Consider the following 7,350-nt stretch of genomic DNA (forward strand, 5'->3'; position numbering starts at 1 on the left):
GTACCCTGTTTTCAGCGCAACTGCCAAATCGGAAAAAGGGGGGTATAAGCCATATTTGGCCAATGTGATACTGAACAAACAAGCACACACAATGGAAGTGGATTCGGGAGCAGCATGCTCCTTGATTAGTGAGCATACTTATCGCTCACTGTGGCCCTCTCAGCCTCCTGAAATGCATGCAGACAGCGGAGTGTTAAAGCAGTGGTCGAAAGCCATTTTGGACGTGAAAGGGAGGATATTTGTAGAAGTGCTGTTCAAAGGGACACGAAACACACTGCCTCTGTTCATTATCGGGGGCCAGGGCACTAGTCTGCTGGGACGAGACTGGTTTGAGGCCCTTGGGATATCAGTTGAAGGCGTGCACAGAGTGCAGTTTCAGACCATGGAGAACATACTGACTGAATACGCGGAGGTATTTCAGGACATTGGGGTTTGCAGAATGCCCCCAATCTCAATTGACATTGATTCCATGGCGACGCCACGTTTCTTCAAAGCCCGTCCAGTTCCCTTTGCTTTACGGCCACAGCTCGATGAAGAGCTGGATAAATTAGTGGCTCAAGGGATTTTTGAACCAGTGCGGCATGCAAGGTGGGCCACACCAATAGTGGCGGTAGCAAAAAAGGATGGGGGTCTGAGGATTTGTGGTGATTATCGCTGTACTGTCAACACAGCTGTTAAGCCTGATGTGTACCCCATTCCCACGGCATCTGAGTTGTTCTCAAAACTGGCAGGAGGCGTAGTTTTCACGAAACTTGATTTGAAACAAGCTTATCAGCAGCTCCCATTGGATAACGAGGCCGCCGACTTACTGACTATTAACACTCACCGTGGACTTTTCCGGGCTCGACGTTTACAGTTTGGGGTGTCAACAGCGGTTTCCATATTTCAAAGATTTATGGATACCTTGCTCGCAGGCATCCCAGGTGTCCAACCGTACCTGGACGACATCCTAATTTCAGGCAAGACCATGGAAGAACACAATGCGCGGCTAAGGGCCATCTTGAAGTGTTTTGCAGAGGCGGGGTTACGACTTAAAAAGGAGAAAAGTATCTTTGCAGCGACCCAAGTGGAATTTCTGGGTTTTCATGTGGATAAGGATGGCATTAAACCGACTTGTGAAAAGGTGGACGCTATCCAGAAGGCTCCATCCCCACGGAACAAGACGGAACTTCAGGCGTTCTTGGGGCTCCTTAACTTTTACAGCTGTTTTCTCCCTAACAAGGCCACCGTTCTGGAGCCTCTGCATCGTCTTCTTGACCAGTCCGTCCCTTGGCGGTGGGACACAAAGCATGAGATGGCGTATGCTCAGGCGAAACAGTTGCTGCAGACGGATAAGGTGTTGGCACATTATGATGAAAAGAAACCCCTGGCAGTGGTTTGCGATGCTTCGCCCTATGGCCTTGGGGCTTTATTGTTTCACTGGGAGTGTGATGGCCAGGAAAAGCCCATCTGTTTTGCCTCCAGAACAATGACCACCACGGAGCGAAATTATGCCCAAGTCGATAAGGAAGCATTGGCGGTAATTTTTGCTATCAGGAAGTTCCACCAATATCTGGCAGGCCGCCATTTCGTGATTTTTACAGACCACAAGCCCCTACTTGGACTCTTGCACCATTCCAAGCCCATGCCGGTTATCCTATCTCCACGCATGCTGCGTTGGAGTTTGATCATGGGAGCTTACGATTATGAGTTATGCTATAGGCCCGGAAAGCACATGGGAAATGCTGATGCCCTGAGTCGCTTACCTCTGCCCGCGCCTGACGCTGCTACACCTCCTCCGCTGGAAGTTTTATTATTGGAGATGGTCCCAGATGCACCCCTGCATGCTGAAAGAATTGCCGGCTGCACACTTAAGGACCCTGTCATGTCCCGGGTGCTACGTTGGGTACTGCATGGGTGGCCGGCTGAGGCACCTGATGGCCGGTTTAGACCTTTCTTCTCGCGTTGCCATGAGCTCTCCGCGCATAAGAACTGTGTGCTTTGGGGAAGTCGTGTGGTTGTTCCTAGCTCGGCGCGGAGGGAGGTACTGGCTATGCTACATGATGCACACCCGGGCATCGTACACATGAAGGGACTCGCGAGGAGTTATGTGTGGTGGCCGGGCATGGATGGAGAAATAGAGGAAACTGTCAAGGCATGCAGAACCTGTCAGATGTCACGTCATGCACCCAATAAGGCGAAAGTACATCATTGGGAGTGGACAACTGAAAGATGGTCCCGGCTGCATATTGACTTTGCGGGCCCTTTCCAAGGCAAGGTATTCCTCATAGTGGTGGATGCACACAGCAAATGGCTGGAGGTATCCCTGATGAGTTCTATGTCATCATCAGCAGTTATTAACACACTGAGGTTGCTTTTTGCAACACATGGATTGCCTGATGTCATAGTTTCAGACAACGGCACTGCCTTCACATCCTCGGAGTTCCAAGAGTTTGCGGACCGCAACGGCATTCGTCACGTCACTACAGCACCTTATCACCCAAGTTCGAATGGCCAAGCTGAACGTATGGTGCAAACAACAAAAGAGGCCCTGTCCCGCATCACCAGGGGCGAGTGGCAGACCCGGCTGGCTCGTTTCTTGCTGTCACAACATATCACGCCGAATTCATCAACTGGAAAAAGTCCTGCTGAGTTGCTCATGAGTCGGCGACTGACCACTACCCTGGATCGCTTGCATCCTGACCATGGAGAAGGTATGCTTCGCAAACTGGAGCTGAAGGCTGCGAAGGGTCAGGGCACTGTTAGAGAGTTTAGGCCACATGACTTGGTGTACATGAGAAGTTATACTAAGGATTCTAATAAGTGGATGCCGGGGGTCATTACGGATGTCACAGGCCCCGTATCATACAGGGTCAGAACCAGTGATGGGCAAGTGCACAGACGGCACGTTGATCAGCTGCTAGACAGGGTGACACCCTCATGGAGCCCATCCGAGCCCGAGCCAGAAGGCTGCACCGTCGATCGGCCAGAACCTTCTGGGATGGGGATGCCTAAGTTACAACCGCCGGCAATGGAGATGGCAAATCCTGCGGAGGAGATTGCCGGGGCTGAGAGCATATCAGAGTTCCCTCGTTCTAGGAGATACCCTGTAAGAGAGCATCACGCCCCAAAGAGATTTTCAGACTTTGTGGACTGGGGAAAAGGGGTGTAGTGTTTTGAATATATATGAGTTGTGATAAATGAAGCCCCTTTAAGAGGGCAAAGATGGGGAGGGGCATGGGAAGTGACCCACTAGGAAAAGGGGAAGTGGGTGTGGCGTTGGGTGACGCTGGCCGATGATGTATGCTTTTGTTCTGTTGAATACCTAGCCAGTAAAGAGTTCGGAACACCTCAGCCTCCTGTCTTTCCAGTATATTACATATAGTAAATGAGTTCAATGATAGTTTTGCACGGGTATTCACTGTTGAGGACACTAGTAACTTACCAGTTCTTATTACTAATCCAACATCGTCTATAACTAATATACTGTATATATAACTGAAGCTGATGTTTTGCAAAGCCTAGCTAAGCTCAAAATAAATAAATCACAGGGCCCTGATGGCATCTGACCTATAGTGTTAAAAGAGATGAGGGATATTATTTGCCGACCCTTAACTTTACTGTTTCAAAAATCCTTATCTGAAGATGTGGTACCTTCTGATTGGAAGCATGCCAACATAACGCCCATTTTCAAAAAAGGGGATAGAAGTAATTTGTCAAACTATAGGCCAATCAGTCTAACTTGTATAACTGGTAAAGTTATGGAGGCTATAATCAAAGAGAAAATGGTAGATTACCTGGACTCAAATAACATTTTGAGGGATAGCCAGCATGGATTTAGGAGAAGTAGATCCTGTTTAACAAATCTGCTGGAGGTTTTTGAGGAAGTTACTCAGGAAGTTGATGATAAGAAGGCCTATGATGTCATCTACTTAGATTTCCAAAAGGCTTTTGATGTTGTCCCCCACAAGAGGCTTTCACTTAAACTCAAAGTGACAGGTATTTTAGGAACTGTAGCGACCTGGATTGATAACTGGTTAACGGATAGGAAGTAGTTATAAGAGGCACAATATCACAGTGGGCCTACGTTCATAGTGGGGTACCGCAAGGTTCAATTTTAGGACCACTATTGTTCCTAATTTACATAAATGATATAGACACCAATATATACAGTAAACTGGTGAAATTTGCAGATGACACCAAGGTGGGTGGTGTAGCAGATACTGAACTAGCGGCTCAGCAGCTACAGTGGGATCTTAATTTAATTAGTGACTGGGCCGACACCTGGCAGATGAAATTTAACATAGACAAATGTAAGGTACTCCATGTAGGGAGCAGAAATATAAAGTACAGGTATTTTATGGAACCTACTGAAAAAAAGGTAGCTGATTATGAGAAAGACCTTGGTGTGTATGTTGATGCTTCCATGTCTCATTCTCGCCAGTGCGGGGAAGCAATAAAAAAGGCCAATAGGATGTTGGGGTATATCTCCAGGTGTGTGGAGTTTAAGTCAAGGGAGGTAATGCTAAGATTATACAATTCCTTGGTGAGACCTCACCTAGAATATTGTGTGCAGGTTTGGTCACCATATCTTAAAAAGGACATTGCGGCCTTAGAAAAGGTGCAGCGTAGGGCCACAAGAATGATTCCTGGTCTTAGAGGAATGTCATACGAGGAAAGGTTATTTGAGCTAAATCTGTTCAGCCTCAAGCAAAGGAGACTGAGGGGGGACATGATCCAGGTCTATAAAATTCTAACAGGTTTGGATGCTGTTGAACCGAATAGTTACTTCAGCATTAGTTCAAATACAAGAACTCGTGGCCATAGGTGGAAATTAGCGGGAGAACATTTCAAACTGGATTTAAGGAAGCACTTCTTTACACAGCGTGTAGTCAGAGTATGGAATAGTCTTCCTGATAACGTAGTGCAAGCTGAATCCTTGGGTTCCTTTAAATCAGAGCTAGATAAGATTTTAACAACTCTGAGCTATTAGTTAAGTTCTCCCCAAGCGAGCTCGATGGGCCGAATGGCCTCCTATCCTTTATACAGTTCTAATGCTCTTATGTTCTTATGCATCTGGTGATAACTAAATGTAAGTGAATGAAGATAAAGTCCAATTACACTGGGGTACCCTGAACTAAGCAGAGAACTGGGGCCTGTATCATGAAGCTGGATTTCTTGCTGAGTCGCATAACTTGTCAGATTCCAGGTACCTTAGTTTAAATGGACTTCGTTCATCTTCGTTCAAGTACATTTAGCCCAGACTACCTTAAATACAAAAAGTTATCCGGCTATGCAAGAAGTCCTGCTTTGGGCCTGATACTTTTTCCTTTATTTTCCAGGTTCTGATTGACAGAGCTATAGACCAATAAAGAGCTGAGACCCTCCTTCCTACAGTAGTTCCGGGTAAACGGCACCATATTTGTAGTCCCCAAGAGGCTTCACTGAAGACAAAATATCAGCATAAGCCAGTCACAGAAAAGGACTCTTCTGACAAAAACGTTTATATCTTGCAAACAGCATATTATTTAAAGAATACTTATTCCACAGACTCTATAGAATCTAACCATTCCCAACTGGGTAAGTCCTCAATATCCCCTGGAAATCACTCCAGCTCTGTGGAACTAAATTGCTAAACAGGTTAGACTTTCAGCTCTCTACGTTTGTTTGTAAGAGTTTCAGAGCCCAAAATCAAACCAAAGCTAAATTCATGTAATAAAAGTTAGCAGTTAGTGGTTATTGTTTGCGTCTGCTAATTTTTTTGTGGTTTATCCATTTAGTGTTATCAAATTAAAGTTTGGCATTAGCGGTTATCAAAGGTACCTTTTTGGTTAACTCGCCCACCGCAGGTGCTCTGTAAAACAGCGAAGACCAGTGAAACTTTAAAGATGAGCAGGGAGTCTGGCAGCTCTGATATTGCATCCTGAAGGCTGCTGACCTCAGCAGTGGCGTAATCATCATGGTGACCCCATAATGGAGCCCCAGGTGGGGGCTGGCATGTGTGACCTTCATCTGTGACACATCAGCCTCCAGGCACCAATGTGTGATGTGCACACTTACTGCACTGATGTTTTATGAATCTGTCAAAATTCAGGTTCCAATTAAAATACAGGCTTTTAACGGGGCAGCTATATTTCATTGGGCAAACTGATTGAACAATAATGAAACAACAACGATGAAAATTCAACTACTAGTCTGGAGGCAGGATGGACGCCACGCCAAGTCAAACAAGGGCAAAAACCACTGAGGTGGAGCAAAGTTTGAGCAAAGCGGCACTGAATGACACCTCAGCACGATGTCTGCATCCAGGCGTGTGACAGATCATCAGTGGGAGTGCTCAGACACACAATAGAGCATGGGAGTGAGGAAGCCAAATGCACAAGAAGCATCATGTGTGTACAGCCATAGTGAGAAAAGTTCATTCAGTCAATCCCCAGTGTTACCGCCATGTTATCAGTCAGTCTCATTTCAAGCAATGATAATGTTCTATAAGTGAAACGATTCAGTCCAATTAATTTTTCATTTTTAATTACTGTTTAAGTACATACATCTGAGATCCAATTAAAGCATGAGAGGACTGGGACCTGAGAGACTAGCATAGGAGCTGCTGCTCACCAGTGAGGTTACAGTAAATCCACATTTCAGCATTTCCTGCTGCTCACCAGTGACGTTACAGTAAATCCAAATTTCAGCATTTCCTGCTGCTCACCAGTGAGGTTACAGTAAATCCACATTTCAGCATTTCCTGCTGCTCACCAGTGAAGTTACAGTAAATCCACATTTCAGCATTTCCTGCTGCTCACCAGTGACGTTACAGTAAATCCAAATTTCAGCATTTCCTGCTGCTCACCAGTGAGGTTACAGTAAATCCAAATTTCAGCATTTCCTGCTGCTCACCAGTGACCTTACAGTAAATCCACATTTCTGCATTTCCTGTTACTCACCAGTGACGTTACAGTAAATCCACATTTCAGCATTTCCTGCTGCTCACCAGTGAGGTTACAGTAAATCCAAATTTCAGCATTTCCTGCTGCTCACCAGTGACCTTACAGTAAATCCACATTTCAGCATTTCCTGCTGCTCACCAGTGACGTTACAGTAAATCCACATTTCTGCATTTCCTGTTACTCACCAGTGACGTTACAGTAAATCCACATTTCACATTTGCTGTTACTCACCAGTGAGGTTACAGTAAATCCACATTTCAGCATTTCCTGCAGGTGTCTCATTGACATGTGACTGGGCAAGGCCTCATCATTGCTGAATGTTTGTTTTACTCACTCGCTATCCTCGCACGAGTCCTGTCCTAATGACACAGCCAATTAATTTTCTTCTCAGGAGACGCAAAACGTTCTGGTGATTGTTCCTTAA

Source organism: Paramormyrops kingsleyae, chromosome 15 (assembly GCF_048594095.1).
Source record: "Paramormyrops kingsleyae isolate MSU_618 chromosome 15, PKINGS_0.4, whole genome shotgun sequence".
NCBI lineage: Eukaryota > Metazoa > Chordata > Actinopteri > Osteoglossiformes > Mormyridae > Paramormyrops > Paramormyrops kingsleyae.